The sequence below is a fragment of the Colias philodice genome, chromosome 6 (genome assembly GCF_061535455.1).
Source record: "Colias philodice isolate Cphi_HAF_F1 chromosome 6, ilColPhil1 Martin Lab GWU primary, whole genome shotgun sequence".
NCBI classification, from domain to species: domain Eukaryota; kingdom Metazoa; phylum Arthropoda; class Insecta; order Lepidoptera; family Pieridae; genus Colias; species Colias philodice.
Window position 1 is genome coordinate 10,285,040 of NC_143091.1, and position 23,887 is coordinate 10,308,926.

The 23,887-nt window shown below is 31.9% G+C and overlaps 1 protein-coding gene across 2 annotated transcripts in view; it reads right to left on the reverse strand.

Moving 5' to 3' along the window:
* The window catches only part of exp (expansion), a 135,014-nt gene that overhangs the window by 93,073 nt on the left and 18,054 nt on the right, over window positions 1-23,887 (reverse strand). The window contains exon 1 of one of the 2 annotated variants that reach the window (XM_089696801.1): window positions 1,063-1,272. The exons of the other annotated variant lie outside the window; for it this stretch is intronic. The gene's annotated coding sequence lies outside the window, so the exon portion shown is untranslated. Of the gene's footprint in view, window positions 1-1,062; window positions 1,273-23,887 lie in introns of those variants that run through there. 2 annotated transcript variants of the gene reach the window in all.

The window sequence follows — 23,887 nt, forward strand, 5'->3', positions numbered from 1 at the left end:
AAAGTTGATTATGACCCACTTTTGGTTCTGTTTGCCCTGAAGGGTACCGATATAATATGATAAGTAAAATGTATGTGTAAGAATATAATATGGGGTTTTGATTTCTAGGTTAAAACGGTTAATATCAAGATGGTAATTCAATATATAAAATATGAAGTGCCTTCTTCTTATTAATGTTTTTTTTTGGTTATTGATACTTGTATAAAGCAATACTTAATTAAAAAAAAACACTGTTACAAGTTGTTTGCAACATCGATCCCCAAAAAAGTTGAGTCGTCCTTACATTAGCTACCATTCGATCAAATCACTACAGAGTCCTTGAGATTCTTTAAAAACATTCTTTACACAACAGAAGCGGTTCAAATAATTATTAATTATTCAAAATTAATATTATTCAAGATATACAAATTACACGTCGCGAGGCTCTCAAGGCGATTACGAAACATGCTGGACAGGTATTAGGAAACTGCAAATTTTTCCGATTATATCATCAACTGACAATAATGCAAACTATAAATAAATAAATTATTATAATACGCCCAATAAGTTTCCTCTTGCTAAAGATTACACGATTTGGCCGTGCGTTATCGAGGAGAAATTTTAAAATGTTTGCTTATTTTGCGTCACATTTTTATTTACAGTTCATACTTTCACAAAATATATTATAATATATGTACAAATACAATACAGGATATATTCACAAAAAATAATAATAAACATATAAGGGTAGTTGTATAAAATTAAAGCTGTAAAACATAATTATTTGTCGCAAACCAGTAACTTGCGTTGAGCGCACGCATAGAAAAGACTTCAACGAGCTACGTTCGCACGTTGAAGTCTTTTTATGCTAAGAATGACAACAGTTTCCGCCATTACAATGAACAATATAATAATTAAAACTACAATTTTAACCACATTGTATAACATTCCTCAAGTTTGTTAATTAACATGCAATTTGTTAACCACTAAGCATCATTCAAATCCAGTTCCGTGGTTTACGCGTAACTAATTTTCAGTTCCTTATTTACTTCCGCGTATTGGGATGAAAATTGTAAAACTTACCGTTTGCAAAAACTCTTTGGTGGTGAAAGTGAAATGGTACGTAGCTATTCGCAAACGTCACTGGCACATCACAAACACAGAATTTAGAGGAAAAAAAATCACAGTGTTCTATTTTTGAAAATGGGTTAGTTGGGGACGCGCGTCAGTGTGGTGCGCGCAGTGGCGACGGGCGCACGGATCGACTGGCGGCAAGAGACTGCGCGCTCCCACCATTCGCGCCCGAAATACTAATCACCTTGCTATCGACGGTGATTGGGATGTAAGTGATGAGATGAAGCGACTACTAGAACACTGGTTGTAGAATTTAGTTTTAGGGCCATAGAATGTTCTGAAACTACGTTAATTGAGGCATACTAAAATATTTCGTTAAAATTATTTCCAAGTTGATATTCTATGAATGATAATTTTTTTTCAACGCCGCCTATACCAGATATGAAGTTCAATTATTACATTTTTGAAATAGAATATTTTTTTTAAGGTACTTTAAACAGTACAAAGCGTTTGTGATCTACATTAGGTCTCTTTAATTTTCGAAGAAAAACATTGATTAACCTTCCAGTTCCCAGTGTTTATCTCATCATTATTTCGAAAAAAAAAACCCTAAAATAATAAATATTTAATGTTCTTTTGTTCACCTCTGAACTTAATAATCGCTCATAGCTTCTAACTTACACCACAGCTCATAGGTATATCACGGATCTTAATGACGTTTGTCATTTCTCTCGCATCGCAAAGGTCAAAAAGTGACCCAACTAAAATCGATCTGTAACGTCACAGTGTCTCACAAACCTTTCCGGAACTCAATCCTTGAAAAACACTCTCGTGACTGTAATACGTTACGAGTCAATGTATTTTTAACCTTTTTTTACCAAGAAGGATTTACTATAAAAACTTGTTTTCTCAACAAGGCTATACAAATATAGCTAGGCAATGAAAAGCATTGTTTGTAAACTGTGGAAATAGATATCTTTATAAAAGAAATAAAACTCGAGTCACTAGAGATTTTTTCTTAATCAAAAAACTTACTTTAGAATCGGCTTTATCCCTGATGATAAAATATGAAAATATATCCATATGATTTGGCAAAATTAGGTAGATAAATAAGTCATTTAAGAAAACTGGATTTCTTCAATTTTTAATTTATGTAAAAGATAAATATTATGTGTCGTATCGCATTTGGTGTTCGTAGCTCCGTGATAGTGTGTTCAAATTAGTTGTATAATGTATAAATGATGATCCAGATAAAAATTTTAATTTTTCTTTCTTTCTAAATGTTTATAAAATATATATTTATATGCACTTTCAAAAGAATAATTCCCTGTAGAATTCTGGAATTCGTCTGTAGGCGAAGTTGTGTACGGCGTAGCTTCGCTACGGTAAAGCTCTAATCACAAGTTCGTATCCTGTATCTATATCCATGTAATATAAAAAAGCCTAAGCTATATGAACTGATTTATCATAACTTCCATAAGCTTTTATTTTATGTATTACGTAAAATAAAATCCAAGAAACAATTATAGTATCAAATTTAACATAAGTATCCCAAACTATAACTTCCTAAAACACTCGTATGTCTGTACATCGATCGACCCTGGCTCGTCCCACGACTCCACAGCAATTATAGACATCAGATATTTACACTGGCGTTGTGTCAAGCTTCACGACAAGTGTGATTTGACGCAAGGCTCGTTGTAAACGAAGCTGGGAACCGCTTTAGAACGAAACATAAAAATGTATATAAAAAACTTGAAATTACTTGCAGTACCATATTTTTTGAAGAGTGTTAAAATAACCGAGAAGAACATCTTTCACAGAATTGAACAATATACATACAACTTCTGTCTCGTATTTTCCTATATAATAAATAAAAAATAATGTGAAATTTAAATGTAAATGGAATGTGGTCGATAATTTTTTCACTATTCCTTTATCACAAATCTAAAAGAATTTGAATACTCGAGTATTCAAACAATAAAATATTACCTAGGTATCACATTTTTATACATTCGTTTACGTATATGTATCATTAAAAAATTAAAGTCTAGCGCCCAAATTAACATTCAAGACCCATTAAATTTATAATGCGATTAAAACAATTGCTAATCTCCCATTATAGACGTATTAATAATTCATTGATAGGTTATAGGCTAAAGATCAGGCCAAAGCGTTGTGACGTCACGAACTATTTTACCGCATACCACTCTCAAAGCGTAAGGATTTTGGGAAACGCATCTCAACGACCTTTTTTTTTTTTTTTTTTTTTTTTTTTTTATAGTGGAGAATGCATTTAGGCATACCCAGAGCGCTCGGGGAAAGGGCCCTGGGTTATGTCGGACTCACACCGCAGAATGCGGCGACTACCGACTAAACTCCACTGTGTTCCGTCGCTCCGCTATATTGGCAGGGTCGCGGGTATTTGGTGTAACCGCTTCCGTAACCCTGTCAGCGGCAGCCTATTTTTTATATAGGCCCATCGCGATTAAGACCTGGCTAGTGTTCGCCAGTTCCTCCTTCCTGGGGGGCGGCGTGAACGGAACACGTCTCACGCCGCCTCACCGCACCGGACGATGGATTATGTCCCCGTTCCACCGTCCGGCAATCTCAACGACCTTAGCCTTTGCATGAAATATTTAAAAATGAATCACATTCATGTATAGACGGCCTTATGCCATGTGATCGTGTCAACATGTGGCAATGGCCTAGATGCAATTCAATATTCGATTACAACAGAGGTGACGAATATGAGTTTTTGCATGTAATTAACTAGTTACACCCCTAGTATTACTGAATTTAGATGGACGTATTTGTTTAGGCTTGTATGTAATTATGTTTTAGCCTGTGTGGACAATTGAAGATTACTTCAGCGTATTTATGCTAAATATGGTCTAATATATTTTATGCTTCGTTGAATTGAACTCTAAGTATTAATTTTATAATCTTCGTCGTCGTCGTCGTTTCAGCCGTGGGACGTCTACTGCTGGACAAAGGCCTCCCTCAAGGATTTCCATTATATAACAAAAACCGGCCAAGTGCGAGTCGGGCTCGCGCACAAAGGGTTCCGTAGCAGCAAATATAATAAATTACAGTTAAATCAACCTATCTCAAAAACTATAAGAGATACTTTGATCAAACCAAAAATCGTTGAAAGAGTTAATTAGCATGCATCACCTCTATTTTTTTTAGAATTTTATACCCCGTAGTTATAAAAATAGAGGGGGGGGGACATACTTTTTACGACTTTGAGAGCTGATATCTCAAAAACCGTTCACTTTAAGAAAAATGTTTTTTAGAAAACTTTATATCATTTTAAAAGACCTTTCCATTGATACCCCACACGGGTATGTACATCGAAAAAAAAAATTTCATCCCTCAGTTACATGTATGGGGGGCCCCACCCCCAATTCTTTTTTTTACTATTTAGTGTCATATTTTTGTAGCGGTTCATACAACACATATTCCCATCAAATTTCATCACTGTAGTACTTATAGTTTCCGAGTAAATCGGCTGTGACAGACGGACAGACGGACAGACGGACAGACGGACATGACGAAACTATAAGGGTTCCGTTTTTGCCATTTTGGCTACGGAACCCTAATAAAAGCAACATATAAAGAAAGTTATATAATGATAACTTGTTTTTTTTTTTAATTATATATGTAACATATTTAATTTTTAGCGCTCTACACTTTTACTTAGTTACTTCATTTATTATTTCTATGAATTTCGAGAACAGTTACATAATAATACTACCTACTTTATTTTTTATTATTTCTACTTTTTTACATACTCCAATAATTTTATAATAAGAACCATTTGTCAAAAAAACTATTCCATAAGCACTAAAACCATTAAAATTAACCAATTTAACATTTTGAAAGAGTGAATGTGAAATATTATGATTTCGAGCACAGTTATATTATGAAATTAATATGTAATAATGTGCAAGCCTCATATATTTATTCTAAGTGCGTTTTACAATTTCAGTTTAGATTTTTAAGCAGTTATTGCAAGTTCATACGTGGGCTACGTATAAATAGGCTACATTCTTTTTTATGGTCAGTTTCATTCCCATGGCCATAATCTTAATATGTATATAAATCTCGTGTCACAATGTTTGTCCTCAATGGACTCCTAAACCACTTAACCGATTATAATAAAATTCGCACACCATGTGCAGTTCGATCCAACTTGAGAGATAGGATAGTTTAAACATGTAGGTACCACGGGCGAAGCCGAGGCGGACCACTAGTGATATTATAAAATATATGTACCTAGGTTAGAGTTTATCACTCACTTTTACGTAAAAACTGTATAATAAAATGTACAAATGTGAAAATGTAGCAGAGCATTGGAGATATGGTCATAACTCATACGCAAATAATGAAAGTGTTGCCATTCCAACCAAGGTTGAAAGTTCGATCGTGGTTAAAATAAAGAGTCATCTTATTTCTCGTAAGAAATATTTTTCATATCTATAAGAAAAGTGATATCCCAAACAATTACCTACCACCAAAGTCATAAAAGAAGGTTATATCAGGTACCAATACTAACCAGTCATCGGTTCTTCTTTAATTTTGAAAGATACAATCATCTCAATTTTATTTTTAGTCATAGATCCTTGTGATGTGGGCAATCCCCGGTGAAATTTGTGTTATTGTCAACCTTATTGCTGAGTATTAAAGTTCATATTTATTAAGCGCGAAATCAAAAACGACCTTGGTGTTATGATGCAGTTCAGAGAATGTAATCTTAATTAAGGCATGAATAATAACCAGGTATTACATTTATTGAAATAGTGTGTTTTTAATAAATTATGTCAACATAATTTTTAATAGAAACAACGATTATTGTATACTGGCATCAGCGTTCTGTTTTATACTTTTGGAAAAATTAATAAATTCGATAAGTGACTTCTTCTATTGTCCTACTAATATTATAACTGCGAAAGTTTGTGAGGATGTGTATCTGTGTGTTTGTTACTCTTTCACGCAAATACTACTGGACCGATTACAATTGGATTAACACATAGGATAGGTTTTATCCTGGAAATCCCACGAGAACGTGAACTATGCGGGTTTTTCTTTAAAAACGCAGGCGAAGCCGCGGGCGGAAAGTAGTTATCTATAGTTATATCATTATTATTTATAACTTACTAGGTTAACGTTTATATATAAAAGAATTTACGCTTAAATAGGTAGGTATAATTAAACATCGCGCCTATAACAGTAATAATACTGACTGATTTATCAAAATGATTTTGTCAAAATTGTTAAACTACTTTGTTAATATTCCTCATAAATTAACTAATTAAAATGTATAAAATTCCGCACAATATTAAAAGGTCATTTTGATATATCACTTCACGAGTATTGTTTAAACGGAATCCAATCACTAATGTATCGTAATTCATTAATATTTATGCGGTATCTTAATCTAATTATATAATATATTCATTGAAAACTACATTATGTATTGTAAATACAACGAATTGGTGGTGATTATGTGGCTTTTTAATAATAACTGTATTTATTATTTTATTATCATTTGTATATATTTTTAACAACAACAAGATTCACTTAATAGATGTACTTTAACCACTTAATAGAGCCCACCAGAACAGAATATCTCATAATCAAAGTTAGCCTACATTTTTTATCAAAATTGGTTCAAGTGTTGAAGCTTTTTTTATACTTATAAGTTCAACTGATAAGTACTATCATGGCGGTTGGATGTCCCAACTTTGTTTTAAATCCATTTTATTTAATACTCTAGTACTTTTTTGAATACGTGACAAAAGTTACAATCAAAGACAAAAGAAATAACTTCAAAATTGACTTCTTAAAAATTTGCGAGAACAAATTTTCATAACTCACTGCGAAACACACTTGAACAAACAAACAGCGCATTTTTAGCGCATGTTTAATTTCCGCTAAGAATTGAATGAGTTGTCCCTTTTAAGGCTGTTAGCTAGTTCATTGACCCGCCGGTTAGATATAATTTTTCCTTTTATGAGTTCATGACATCATTCTCAGAGGCGTTATCTTAATTTATCACACTAATAAACATATGAAAACAAAGCGTGGCGTCTGCGGTTCGCAATTAGTAAAAAGTATGCTTCCCGTAGACCCCCCACGGGTTTTGTTTGATATTCAAATATTATCGATTTGTTCAACACTCTCGCAAATTTTAACTCCTTTGCCTTTTTAACAGGCTTTTATTACGGTTACGTTTTACTAAGGTTTTACATAACTGTACGTACGCTGAATTTGGAAAATAATAAAATTCAATTTCATTACTTTAATTTGAAAACATTCATTAGACAACTCTGTTTTTTTTAACATAGATAGGCAGATGTTGGACCACAGTCCTCTGTGAAAAGTGGTAACGATGTCTACGGTGGTAAGTCACGTCTACCTAGAAAGTGCCTCCTGATTCTCATAAAAAACCCATATTGTTTTCTCTGGGAAGATACAAGCACGTACAAGATATTTAAATTAATTTTGCAAGCTTAATTTTGTCGTTTGCTATTTTTGTCACGTTGTATGTTATATGATGCGTGTGTCGCCACCAGATACCTATGTAACTAAGGTAAGTATAGAAAAATTCCTCACTTCTTAGTTCTTGTGTTATTCTACTGAAAACATTTTTATCTCAATTGAATTGTGATTGCATTAAGTTGAGATATGTATAGAAGAGTTAACGTCTCTATACTATTATTCGGTAAGCATTCCCTTCTCTCACTCATTTAACGTCTGAATCAAATAAACTATATCTTCGCAAATTGTATTTTAAAAGCGATGATTATCAAATCAATATGCAAACAATTTAATAACCAATAACTCCTTACACGCACAATAAACATTAATATGTAAATTGGCAATTTATTAATGCTTCCACAATCCTTGATATATACGTATGAGAGGGACTTTTAAAAACTATCTTATATATAAAAATGAATCGCAAAATGTGTTGGTAAGCGCATAACTCGAGAACGGCTGAACCGATTTCGATAATTCTTTTTTTATTATATTCCTTGAAGTACGAGGATAGTTTTTATGTAGAGAAAACGTAAATATGTACCACGGGCGAAGCCGGGGCGGACCGCTAGTCTTCTTATATATAAAAATGAATCGCAAAATGTGTTGGTAAGCGCATAACTCGAGAACGGCTGAACCGATTTCGATAATTCTTTTTTTATTATATTCCTTGAAGTACGAGGATGGTTTTTATGTAGAGAAAACGTAAATATGTACCACGGGCGAAGCCGGGGCGGACCGCTAGTTTTTCATGAAATTTAATTTCATAATCAGAAAATTATCAAGTAGATATCTTCACTATTCAATGGATAAATCATTCAGCTGATACAAATCTATACTATCTTTATATTACATTTTATAAAACTAAAGAATTTGTTTGTTTGTTTGAACGCGCTAATCTCAGGAACTACTGGTCCGATTTGAAAAATTCTGTCGGTGTTAGATAGCCCATTGATCGAGGAAGGCTATAGGCTATATATTATCACAGCTAGTAATAAATAAGGAAGCTTTTTTATGAGATTTAAGATTATAAACATATGGGTGGTAAAATATCAAACGGTTTTTTAAACGACTCATAATGTGATGGTTATTCATACAGGCATTATTTGCAAATGGATAATTTAAGATTACATCTGAACGTAGAAGTTTAAAAAAATTTAATCAGATGAGACTGTTGATTGATGACAGTAGCAATTTATTAAGCTTCTTACTAACAAGTCAAATAATAAATCTAATCTCAACTAAATGGATGAATAAAATATGAACTAATAGCGAGGTCATACAAGCAATATGGAATAATTCATTCTGTGTATCTAAATTAATCTATAGGTAGCTGTTTCAGCTTCATGAATTATTAATATTTTGTATAAAATTAAGGAACATGAAACTTTATAAGGCTAGCTATGCAAAGCTTTGTTACTTCATAATATGTCTTCTCTAAAATTTGTTTCCATGAGGTCCTTGTTTTATGACTGTAAACATTATATTATATTACACGTGAATGAATGAAATATATAGTACAAACCCAGTTTAATAGGTCAAATCAAATAAAATATACCCTTCTGTATTGCAGTTTAATCACACACAAATTGGCACTCAATTATTTTCGAATAAACCAATTATCGATTAAGGCGGAAATTAAAAATGTATCATGCAATAATTGAAATTAAAATGAAATTTGTGTATATCTGTGGTGATCGCTCGCGGCGCCGAGTGCCGGCTATATAAATCACTTGTGGGGCAAACATGACCAACTTGTCTTTGGAGGACTATCTATCTTCCTCTGCACACGCACTTTTAGGGCTGCCAACTTAATAATAATTAATTTTATTTTTGCGGAATAGTAATAAGCGGGAAAAAATAGTTCTCAATGAGCTAAATAAAATAAAAATAGATGTTGAAAATACACGAATAATTTTCTTTAATTTCTATTCAAAATTCTTTGTAGGTAGTGCGGAAGTCGTCAAGTGTTGCAGGATCTCGTGAAAACCTAATAGATTATTCCCATAATTCACTAGGCGTATGTAAAACTGATTGCTTTTTGTAATATATTTGGAGAATATCTAAAGATCTATAGTCGCATTTGATCTATCAAATTCTCCATGTTCCATGACCACAACGAAGTTTGAAATTATCTGAAGGATCTCGGGTGTTGAGTCATTAGCCCCTCTCATCCTAAAGATCCTACATTATGAGATGACTAAGAAGGAGAACCCGAAACTGGTTATTGAGTATTATCAAAAAATTGAATTTAATTATCTTATAAGTGTCAGCCCTAACGTAATTCGTGTCGATGCAGGAACCAGAACAAATTATAAACGGCTTCTTAGAATCGCAGATCTTGCCGAAAAGAGATCCAATTGATAATATATCGTTTCAATATTGATACGTTTTTGTTTTATTTGATTATAATTACTATTTGGGTAATTTATATTCATCCTCTTTGAGGAGCGGATGTTTTAGTACAAATCAGTTCATCCTGAAAATAGCCGATTTTGAAAAGATTAGAGTAAATAGATACGATCAAAACGTCTGTTTGTCATAATTGTCGTACCTACCGTCAAAATAGTACCTACCGTCTTGCTCAGTATGGAGGTTGTATGAACTATGGAGGGTATATTGCTTCGTATTGCCAGCTCAAAAAATATTCACTTATCTTTTAGTATTAGGAGCATAAAAAAGATAAAATACCTACTTAAGTGACAGATTCTAAAGGTAACATTTAACATTTGTACAAAAAATCAGTTGGTATATCATTATACACCATAAAAACCTTAAATTCTCACGAGAAAAATCATGCAACAAAAGATTGCTTCTTTATCAGAGCTATTTATAAGTCAATTTTTCATCGTAAAACCGTTTCTTTTGCTTATCAAAAAGCTCACAGTAATATGTCCTTTTCGCACATGTATTGCGTAAAAAGAGGCCATCATTGTATACTTAACGGTTCATTGTTCAATCTTTAATGGACAGGACAAAAACATTTTTTGGCGGCAAAACGTAGGTGGCGTATTTTTATGAACCTTGAAAACTTTCTTGCTATTTATTTAGTCCTTAATACTATAACAGTTAGGTTGAAATTTGAATAACTGTGACACTGAGTTTAATTTTGTTATTCTTATTTAATTTCTTTTATATGGTAACCCAGTATTCTGCTACACGCTACACCGTAAGTGATTCTATGCTATTTTATTTTTGGGATTACCGTTAATGTTTTGGATTATGGTGTTTTATGGCTTGATCTTAAGTGCTTTCTAGTTTCCATATTCAGATTGTTATTTTATTGAACATAGATATTGACGTAAACAATATACCTAGTGAGGACCTTCAACTCAAATACATATTAATAATTCAAATGGACTTATTTTAGAAGCCAATTTTAATAGTCATAGTAAGTAGTTTCTTGTTTTACTATTTATCTAACTTATACCGAAATATTCAAAGGTTTTAATAAAAATAGTAAAAACATTATTTAGCTAAATACAGCCTTAAACACTTGGAATGTACAATAGCTATTTTTGCATTGATTTTTTCAAGTTGGATCGAGATTAATTCATAATATTTATCCTAGTAGTAAGTGAATTAACAAATTGCACATAATCCTTTCAGATGTTAAGCACACACACAACACATTTAAACCCTAGTAGTATTTTTACACACAATATCTTTCCAAAAAAACAAAATTCCCGTGTCCCAATTTAATGTAGGTATTACGAATGTATTGTTCGGCCTCGACATTGTGCGGTACAGTTACGTTCAAGGAAGCCGAAATCCTTACAGGATCATATTTCGAGCCGCGGGAGGCATGACACACTTGCTTGACCGACTTGTGTCGCTTTTATCGTGGTTTAATGTGATGTAATTGAATTAAGGTTGGTGTGATTCAGATTTAAGACGCCATTGATGTTCATTTTAATGTGTGGAATTTGTTTATAGTCACTCGCGATCACAGACATTAAAACTTTTTATTTAACAACAAATATACACATTTAAATTAAACACATAAGACATCATCTATTTCACTTAATTTATATTTTTTAAGCCTTGATCTATGTATATCGATTAATATAGTAAATAATTAATTCTTATCATTTTTTGCTATTTCCTAGTTAATTAAAATACTCAATAATATCGAAGATATTTTATTGATGAGTCATAAAATTCATTGAAATGAATACTTTTAATTTGGTACAATTTTAGGTCATCCTTGACGTACATAATTCCGCTGACCGGAAGGATTCGAACCTGTCATATATATTCTTCGAGTGTAACCTACTGGTACGGGAGCCAGGTGCAAATTTGGTTAATTATTTCCTCTCAAGAGATAATTCGTCAGACGCCTCAGAGTATAGTATTTAAAGCCTCTTGAACGTCAGCTGGCGCTCGGTTGGGGGGGTGAGCGGTTGTAGCCTCCCACACACGTAGGAAAAAAAATATATATTCATACACTCATTTCCTCTCAGCTAAAAATTTGTCAAATTTTAGCTAACCCAATATCTCAACGAAAAAAAATAATCAGCTGGTTACAACATGGTGTATTATACGTCAGCTGGTGTCTCGAACATGAAAGAAAAAAAATTATTTTCCGTGATTTCCTCTCAAACAAAAATTTACCTGATGATAGCTTATATGTAACTGTGGATAAATATATAAGTCAGCTGGCTGTATCTTGGTGGAAAAACCATCAGCTGATACGGGAGGCTACAACCGCTCTTCCCCCCAACCGAGCTCCAGCTGACGTTCACGAGGCTTCATAATACTATACTTTGATGCATTTTACTAATTACCGCTTGAGAGGAACTTGGTCATAAAATCTGTTCCTGGCTCCCGTACCATACATTGCAACGGGATCCAATTTAAATATTTAAAGGTAGTTTGTGAATACATTTTAATATTTTATTACATTAAAATGTCCATATTTATGTTGAATAATCATTATAGATTTTAAAAGCCCGCTAGCAGAAAGAGAATTAATATTTCACAGAGTTTACACACTTATCGTACGTATATTTTATTAGATACTTAATTACAACAGCCGAGGCTTATTTTAATTTTAAAATCCGTAACCGAAGTACATTTCTTATTGAGGGTAGAATAAAAATAAAAGTCAAACACATTTTAAATACCCCGTAATTCTTAATTATCCCAACACCTTAAGACTTATCAATTAAAGGTTTTCTTAATATGTATATGCATGCTGTATCTTCCTCCCATATACGACTACAGCCAAATAAGTGATTTTATCTCCATCCACATTTTAGCTTTCCTTAATTAGGTTGTAGTATAAAAGAAATGACCTGGCATTAGTCTGAAGGTCTTGAAGGACCATATTCGGGAGTTCCAGTAATGTTTTCGAATAAACACCAACGCAAAAGGAGGATGGTAATCAAACATTCAAATAGTAGTTAATTGGATAATTGGCATTTTAGAAATATCGTTTAACGTTTAAGGATTTTGTTAGTTTGTTAACTTTAGTGAATCTTCACTACATAGTATAAAACAAAGTCAAAACTGCTGTTTGTCCGTCCCTATGTATGTTTAAATCTTTTAAACAACGGAACGGATTTCGATGAGGATCTTTAAATAGATAGAGTAGTTTTTTTTCTATATAAAAGGGCGAAACCACGCTTGAAGCACTACTTATACTATAACTGGAAGATATAATCTTTATATATAAAAATGAATCGCAAAATGTGTTGGTAAGCGCATAACTCGAGAACGGCTGAACTGATTTCCATAATTATTTTTTTTTCGTTATTCCTTGAAGTACGAGGATGGTTTTTATGTAGAGAAAACGTAAATACGTACCACGGGCGAAGCCGGGGCGGACCGCTAGTAAACAATAATTATATTTGTTATATGTATTGTTGTTTAAACAATTAATTACTTGATTATGCATAGGAACTATCGTCTTTTCAGCACTGTTTTTAATACCGGTTATCATAAGACAATATAATAGAGCCCATATACACTCTTTTACAATGCCTCAACCTCATAAACATGCTATGAACAATAATCTAGTAAGAGTAATTACTTATCCCGTTACCTTTGTATCACATAAGAATAAATAAAGATTTAAAGCGAAACGTAACCAAGATACTGTTAATATTTATCACCATATATTTAAACTCAATGTCATGGTGTCGATTTATTTGGCAGCTCGAAGTATATGATACGGTGTTCAATTCATAATTCAGAGGCTTAATGATTGCTGGAGTGAGATTCTCGGGAATTGCTTGATAACTTTTGTTAAAAGAGGAGGAGCTTTTCGGTGCAATTTTTGTGATTAAAATTATACGGAGGATGAACTTTAATTATAGAATGTATGTAATATTTTAACAGGTGATTTGAAAAGATCGAGATCAATCGAAAAATGGGAAATATTCTTCATTTCTACATAAAGAAGTGTAATATGTAAACCTAACCCTAAGCCAAATGACAACATAATATTATGAATAGGCAAAAGGATTTAGGCTTTGGCCATCCTAGCTTACCATTAGGCGTATTTGAGGGATAGGTGCTAATAATTTTATCATTATTATATTGTTTCTTATTATTCTTTAGACCAAACTTTCTATTCACTTTAAGATTTTTACCGGATCCGGGTCAAAAAAATAAGAAAATTTATTGTGGAAAGTGGCCACATGTACAAGTTTATTAAATGTATTTAATGTCTTTTAACGCATTAATTGGTCATAGAAGAAAATATTATAATTTTTCACTTAACATAAAAGAAAACCATTTTAAATATTATTTATCTTTCCCTTGCATTAAATAGCAAATTTACATGCTTAATAATTACTAATTTATACTACAATTAACTAACTAGCCAAAGCCTATTCATCATCATCATCATCATCAGCCCAGGGCCTCCTATAAGGGGTGCAGGGTTGGCGAATGTCACATCTCGTCGAACTTTTGATTATTCGACATGTTGGTTTGCTCACGATGTTTTTTTTCACCGTTCGCGCAGTGGTGATGTTGTAACACACAGATAAATTGAAAAATCAATCTTTTTGCTGCACGTCTCCTGGTTTCGAACGCCTGACTTATATTTTGAAATCGTCATCACCACAGAGCCATCACTGCTGCGTCACCTATTATTATACGACCTCAAATAAACATCAAAACAACAGGTTCCATTTTATTGTTCTGTGCATCTCAAGAATCCGTAACAAGTGACTTTGACACGACCTTACAGGGCCATAAAAGTTCTCACGTGGCCAGTACCAGAAGCTGCAGAATATATCATGCTTTATTGCTGCGTTTATGGGCCGAGTTTTGTTGTTTAAACGCATTTCAACAGAGCGTAAGTAGGTGTTACGTTTTTTGTAGTGTGACCATATTGGTGCTAACTTTGGGTCAGGTTTAGATTTATGAATTACTTATCAATTTTATGATGTTTTTTATTTACATATGGATGTTACCTCAATTAATATGGATGTTAAGGTATCATAAGAGCAGACGTAATCTACTACGATATAATTTTCTTTTGTTTTAAGATTTGAAATATTTTATTATGAATATTATTGTTAAATATTTATTAATAATATGTACATCATGAGCCTCAATTCATATCTGATATATAATATGTCAATATCAATTCAGAAATATGTCACTTTTTCTATGCAATATCCTAATTTTTTATTTTTAGCAACTGCAGCAAAATACCAAAAGGATGTTGAAATAGTAGACAATTAACATACAAATATTTAAGATATTTAATAAAAATCGTGACATCGTACTAATTATGGAATGTGGCAATTTTTATGGATCAATTAATTAACTAGGTCAAATATTTTTATGGCACATTTGGTTTAATTGCGAATTTATAATTAATATTAATCATCGTGACTCGTGCTCACCTTTTAGCGTCTTAATGAGAAGGTTACAAAAACTAAAATTTACCTTAGATGCCTTATTACGATAAATTCCTATTGAGTAGATAAGTTTTGTACGAGATTCGTGTCGCTTATAAACATAATTTTTGAAACTAACAGAATTTAGTACTGAAAAATCAATACATTTAACATAGACATATCTTCCACTCAAGGTTTACTTTCCCTAAAACATTCCCAAGATGAAGAACGTCCACCCTAAACATTATCATATCCACCCTCTTATTTATGGCACCACAAAGGATATCAAATCTCGCCGCTTGGCGCCGTGCGATGACATATCATATTTACGGCATATACATTGTCAATGTTACTAGTGATGCATGATCCACTTTTTTGACATATGCCCCGGCTCTTCGACACCTTTATCTGATTTGTATTTATCGACAAGCTCTACTTGTGATCGTGTTAGGTAGGAGAATGTACTGTTTGTGTTATGTGCATTCCGATGCTACAAACGCTTTGTAGTCTTGTTTTTGTGTGGGTTTTTTTATCAACTTATAAATTATGTAAATAGACAATAATTTTCATAAATTGATATAACTATAACATTTGAAAGTTATTTGAGATAATTACTAGTATCATTATTATTTAAATATCGGTTTCCTAGAATTAATTACATCGAAAAGCATAGAGTGAATTATCAGGATTACTGTCTTTTTTTCTTTATATCTGTTACTAATGAAAAACATAGCACTAGACTCGAAATTTATTCAAAGAAACAACATTTCATATAGCACTTTTCTTTTCTAGTATTTCAAATTGATATAACGCTTCTTAATTTTAAACTATAGTAAAATCTCCGTTATTTTCCCCAACATACAAACAATAAATACGCTTACTACGCAAATAAAGCTAGTCAACAACAGTACTGAGTCAATTGTCTTTGCTACAGAGACAAAATGTTCTCCTTTAGGGCTCATGTTGTACGTCGGTAGCTAAAAGGCAATGGTTACAGTTGAACATTAGACGGTTACAAGAGCTATATTGTCCGTACATTCTTTGAACATTTCGCCGGCATGGTGTTGTCCATATTCGCCTGTTATTATAACATGGTAGTGTAGGGTTGAATAGTTAGTTTGAACGAGTTTAGCTTAGATACTGGTTCAAATTAGAAGAAATATACTTAGTTAAAATATTGCAAATGGGAAAAATATTATGTTATTGTAACGCGAGTTCAATTGTGTGAAGGCTCTAGGTGATTGAATAAAACAGATACCTATTCCTTTATTAATTCTAGTTTAACAGTTGCATAAAATTTTTAGTGTGTCCAAAAATGTCAAAAGAATTCCAAATTGTAAATTTTGATTCAAATATTAAATACCCGCAATTGTGTTCATTTACTTCAGCTTACCATATTTCTTATATCAAATAAATCCCTAAAAATATCTTAAACTTTTCAAAAACTGGTCGAGTATGTAACACACTACTGAAAACTCCGTCCGTACTCCACACATCCTTATGGCGGCAGTTCAATACCTGAATACAATACGCATTGCGTTGTCACGCGCTCAACATTCATAGCTGATCGACAATGAAATTTTTTGTAGACCCATGATATATTTCTGTCTACGGGTCAATATATATATATATATGATAGTATATAGGTTAAAATAAAATCGGTAAAAGTATATCTATAAGTCCATAATTATGTAGTTTAACCGACACTCTCAGTAAAGGAAGGTTTCAGATCCAAGTTTTTCTTTTACCATATTATTATACTAAAAGCTCTCTAGTTTGAGCTTTTTTTTTATTTTTTGCTACACTTATTATTAGTAGTTTACACAAATAGACAGTTATAATCTAATGTTGTTTTAGAGTCTGGACCTACATATCATGTTAAAAAAACTAATTGAATCGAATTTAATATAGGTAAATGCGAGTTCATAAGAATTTGCGCAATTCACCGAGAATATAATTTCATTATATTTTATGTGTCCTTTTAAATGATTTCTAATTTTTTTTCGGTCTTCTTAATTACTTTCATACTTCATAATAATATGTAACATTTAACTTTTTTATATAGTTTTCTTCGTGATAAGCTACATTATTAAACTTTCATAAAAAATTCTTAACTTAAATACCTGCCTTCTGCATACTATTCAGTAACAACTCTATCAATGCATGAATGACAGATCCAACACGAGACATTATAAATTGAAAGAACAAACCTTAAATCAACGTTTCTTTTAATATCTATTTTATTATCTCTTACATGATCACTACAATTTAGCCATCACTGTCAATCGATCTCCATTCATCTGTACCTGCCATGTACCTTTAACTGCATACTAATATATCTGAGTAACTTTGTCTGTCTGTTTTGTATAAGACCATAACCGCTCAACGAATTGGAATGAATTTTTATGTAGAGATAGATAGGGGTTCCACCCTTACGTGAATAGGAAATTTTCATATTATACAAATATATGAAATGTAAACGCAGTATATAGCATTCTTTCAATCCTGAAAACAATCTTAAAAACTATGAAAAAATGATTCGTATATAGTTTTACCCTAAAACGTAAACCTGGAGCAAAACCGCGGGGTAAAGCTAGTAACACATAAAAAAGGGGGAAATAAAGGGCAGTCGGCAACTCTATTATCGTGTCAAAGAGACTACGTGTCCGCCACAATCTGTCGGTTTGTTCGTCTCTCTATAAATAATACGGATTTATTCGCATACAATCTATTTAATTTATTGCCATTTTGGACACAATGTTCAGTAGTCTGTTGCCTGTAACCTACCGCCTGCAATGGCCTTATTCGGTGCATTATATCGTTCTTCGTTTATTTGGAAGTAAAATAGTGCTCACTCTGTTTGTTTTGACTTAAAAATATATCCACAATCTATTGACTGAAAGTTTATTTGATTTTATACATCTATGATATACCTATACATTTTCAAAAGTTTATAATGTGATGATTTTTTCATTAATCTACAAGGATAGGATTGATTTTATAACTAGATTAAAACCGATATGATCTTAATCTTCTATGCTGTTATTGAATATTAATTAAGGCACAACATTTAATAATATTATAATTAGACTATCTGCATAAATATATGAGAGAATTCTCTCGTCGAATCTATAATCGAAAATCTGTTATTTTATGTATTACAAATTTAGTTCTAGGAATCTTCACACATCACTCATCCTTATTAAATTTATTATAAATTTTTAATTATATTTATTTCTTAACAGTAGGTACTACATAAAAGCTAATTAAACAATATCTAATTTCACAGTTCTAATTATTATCAAAAACGAACATATTAAATAAAAATTGAATGCAAGGCTCTTGAATATGAATCCCATCATATCGACTGCAAAACATTCTAGTAACTTCGAGAACATTCTCGAAACACCAAAACATATCGGTTTTCCTGAACAAAATAATGCTTTGAATACGCCTGAACCAATAAACTTCAGTGATTTAGACCAATGCCCTGCCCTTGTGTGTCGAACAATATCACAATATCGGTTTACAAATGGAATAATTGTTAAACTTAAAGGTTTTGCCGCTTTGATGTGAAAACCGCCACAGTACATTAAATATAGATTTGTTCTGACAAGTTACGATTGAATTGTATCTGTGTATCTACTGGGAGATTTACGAAAAGCTATACACTTTGGTATGGCTGATTTGTGGTAGTGTAAATATATTGAAAGAGCTTTTACAGTTTAAAAGCTATTGTATGGATGAACTTTTTAATGCAATTTTAGGTAGATGTTTTTTACAAATCGCTTTTAATATAAATGAATAAAATCTTATAATTCTCAATTTAAGTCGTGAAAAATACCAGGCTTGCTCTGGCATGAAAAACAAAATTAATAAATACCATACAATACTTTACCTACATCAATTCTTCTATGTCTGTCTTGTTAATTGAATGATATCATATAGGTACACGTTTACCAATCAAAACATATTATAAAATAACAACAACTGCCAGACATTATAAACCGAATTAACTCCAAATGCCTTACATTATATTCGGCACCTCGTTATCAACATTAAATTCACAGCTGATTTATTACAATCGCTTTGCCTATATCTAAAATTCACCGACATATCTCAACTAGAGGGTGTTCCTATTTCACAACGCAGGCGCCGCACGAGCCGCGTGGTAATGAAATTAGTCACGACCTAAACTTGAAGTTCGTAAAATGAACGCTATCCCTTTGAAATAAAGCTCAAAGTGGAGCTTTCAGAAATAGTTTATAAGACTGGGAGATACAGGTTATGAATGTTGTTTAAATTTTGAGAATGTGCATGATTGAACTGTTAAGTTCGCATTGATTTATTAATTAAGGCTACTGCAGTCGACTCGAAATGTGACAGAAGCATACATAATATTTTTTTTATAGATAGAGAACTTTTAAAAAAATTCTTTTAATTTTTATTAAGTAGGAAAAGAAATTATTCCAATATCCTTTATTTTTTGCCTTGTGTAATCTCTTTAGTAATGGGTTTTTCATTATTCTTAAAACATAATGGTATTTCACTTCCTAGTAATTAAATTTTCAATATTTTTAATACAATTTAGAAATCATGTATATAAAATAATGCATTGAGTCAATAATGAACATACATTTACGTGCTCCCATACAAAAATAAAGCATAACTTTAACAGATTACTAATCAAGGCGTTTGTTAACACAATATAAATAAATGTAAACAAGTCAATAAAATAGTAATTATCTCTTACATCATCCAAAAAATCATACACAAAAATATCATACAAATAAATAAAAAAAAAATACAAAACTCAATTCACGCATCATCAATATATCACACAAACAAAAAACCTTGACAAGCCGTTGATTAAAACATTAATTATATAAACTGTATCATTTACGCAACTTCCTTATTTTTACATTTCAAAATTAATCATGTACTTTATCGAATTAGTTGACCTTTACCTTACTGTAAAGTCTAATTGATCCTTGAACTATGTCATTTTGGTTGCTTTATTATGCCATTCAATCATAACTATATGACAGTTATTTGAACATCGTTTTAAATTGCATGGTTTCGTATATTTTGTTACATAATCAAAATAGATATTTATACGTTCTACAGATATAAATTAGGAAACATTTATAAGGACTGCCAACCAAATTACTCTTTAATTCAAATAAAAAAAATCTACGAACTATTAAAATAGTACATTTTTAGAACAAAACCTCAAAGCCCTTTGTGCCATATTATGTAAACCAATTTAATTCCGAGATTTCTGACTATTAAGTAGATATGTTACCCGTTTTATGGACGATAAAAACCATTAAATTTGAAAGTTAAGCTCGAATAAAGACTTTGATGTGCATTTGCACTTTATTAGGGCTATATATTATTTCAATTCAAAAACGCTTGTATTTCACTGAGATTAAAGTCGAATTTTGTGATATAAAATAAATTGTACTGTTCTTGAAAAATGCAGCAAACAGATGTCTGCTTCTAAGAAGGCTTCACTGATTCAAATATTTGACGCGACATAAATCCTCAACAAATCCACAAAATGTGTGTTTTGTTGTTCCTCGGCTTGTGAATGTATTATATTTTTATTCATATAGATAATTTTATGCAGTGATAATGACCACGACTTATATTTTATTGTCAAAATCTTTTCGATCATGGAAATCTGATCACTGGTGCTAATCTAATCATTAGATCGTATTAAGATAATTCCTAGACATAGTAGATTTAGAAAACTGACATCTGATGTAATGAACTAATTTATTTTTGGAAATAATAATCCCACAAACCCTAGGAAGCTTTTTATGAAGGAATTTGAACTGCAAACATAGCGCTCTTTATTGTTTTCAAAAATCCTATTAAAATATACGACATACTAGCTAATTATAATATTATGTATTATAGCATAAAAACTTGTCTGTACATTCTTTTTTACATTTCGTAACATTTATATAATACACGGCACCCAAAAAATCTTCCATCAAAATCTTTACGTTGATAATAAATAAAGCTCATTGCAACCTTGCAAATAATATCGTCGAATGCAGCTTTAAATAACTTCAATTAGCCCTGCACTGGCGCTATTTCGTATGAATAACGGTACATTTGGCAAATGAACCATGTTTGTCTCAAATGAACGGTATATGTTGAGATAACGATAATATGGCGATACGATTAAATGGATTACATGATTATGTAACTGTATCTGGTTTTGTGGGGTTTTATGTGTAGATGTGTGGATTACTTTTGGTGTTATATGTGTGTATGACGGTAGTAAGTAAAAATAGCAATGGTCCTAGACCCTAGGCACAGTTTGGAAAACGCTGTTAGTTAAATTCTGTTAGAAAAAAAACTATTAGTTTATCTTCAGAAATGTTTCTGGATGTATTCTAAATATTGGAACGAACTATTTTCTTCTTTCAAGATGATATTATGTTCATAGAAATAAAGATTAGATCTCATATAGGTCAAAGATTTTTGTCCCTAGAATGTTATGTAGATTTCAGTATGCAACTGCGATTGGTGTCATGATCGAAGCTTATAAAAATCTCGCATCACATCCACACATGTGAATCCTCGTTTGTCACTCATGTTATAACAACTATAATAAACAAATAATTCTATAATAACTTTACCTGCTGACCTTTAATAATAATACTAGCTGCGTCCCGCCGTTTCACCCGGGTAAACGAGCTTCTCCCTTATAATCCTAATGTTCCTGTGCGAATATCAGAATAAAAAGTAGCCTAAATTATTCCTTAATTCATCGGCTATATGTTTGTGAAAGTGCCATCAAAATCGGTTTAGCCGTTCCATAGATAAGCCGAAAAAAAGACAGATAAAAATAAAAAAATAGTTTGGAAAATCTAAAAGTGCACGCCTCATAATTTTTTTTTAATAATTATTTATTAATTATTATTTTTGTTTATTTAATAACAATTAAACCACATCGAATCAGACCCTGAAAAATGAAAGGGTTCTATTCCTGAGCATACTCAAGCGTAAGAGAAAAAAAAAGACTCGATTAGTAAAGTATTTCGGTCGCTATCGTGTTAACAAGAAAATCCTCCGCACATACAGACACACGGACGTCCAAGACAGAACTTTTTTAAACTGTTTTTTAACTAGTTTAAATAACAAAAATGACATCAAAAATATCATGAATGTTAAAAATAGTGTTTTTTCTTAATATGTGTGTGTATGTGTTGTATTATCTTACAAGTGCAATGTATGATACATAAAGACATTTTAAGTTTGAAAAATCAGATGTTTTGCGCGAAGTGACAGTAGTACCCACCTCAACGCTTCGCTTATGAGGCGTGCAAAAACTACTATTTTGATATAAGTACCGTGTATAGATCCATGCGCATTTTGTAAAAAGCGACAATTTAAATATTGCAAACAGACACCCAAATTTTATTATTTGTATAGATATCGAATAATGCCCACTTATACTGCATTGTATTGATAAAATTCCCTAACGCCAGCCTTGACTTATCAACCCGCGTTCTTTGGCCAGATTTTTTCCTTTTATCTGACCTCAATTACGTGCGGCTCCGCAAATTCTTTTACGGCACAAATTGCATTCATTTCGGTGTGATATTAACAAATGGTTGCAAATCACAAACAATAAATTTTGAATGTACCGTCGATTATAAGAGTTGATTACATTAAGTGACCTAATAACACCTCGACAGTGTTAACTGCAACTGCAGTAATATTATTTTCATTTTTCAGTGAGTTAAATATCGCGGATTTAAGCTTTTTTGAATGCGATGATGTGACTTCGCTCGTGTAAAATTCTTATTAGAAACTTTATTCAATTATGCTTCTTCAGTTGATGCTAGTGTAGAGCTTTCCTCAATAAATGGGCTATGATGATATGAGCTCTATCATAACTTGAGATTAGCGCATTCACAAAAAATTACTTTTGACCTTTACAATATTCCTACAAATAACTGTACAAAAATAATATTATGTGGAGATTGGAATATTGATATTCTTAAAAAGACTAAGTTTTCAGATGAACTCATTACTTTACTACAGAACTTTAATATTGAATGCTTAATAAAAACACCTACTAGGAAAAATGCATGCATAGACCAAATAGCAACAAATATAAAAAGAAATGTGAACACAGAAGTACTACACCTCGGTTTGTCAGACCATGAAACGGCACAGATATTAAAAGTTAGTATGATAAAGCGCAAAACAAATGTATCCTGGTTTGAAACAAAAAGAGACTACTGCAATGAGAATATTCGTAAATTTTGTGAATGTATGTCATCGTTAAGCTTCTCTGAAATACATGAATTTAATAACTTAAATGAATGCTTCAATGCTTTTTATGAGTTATTCAAACTGTTTTATGATCTTTGTTTTCCTATTATTAAGATAAAGAGAAGTAC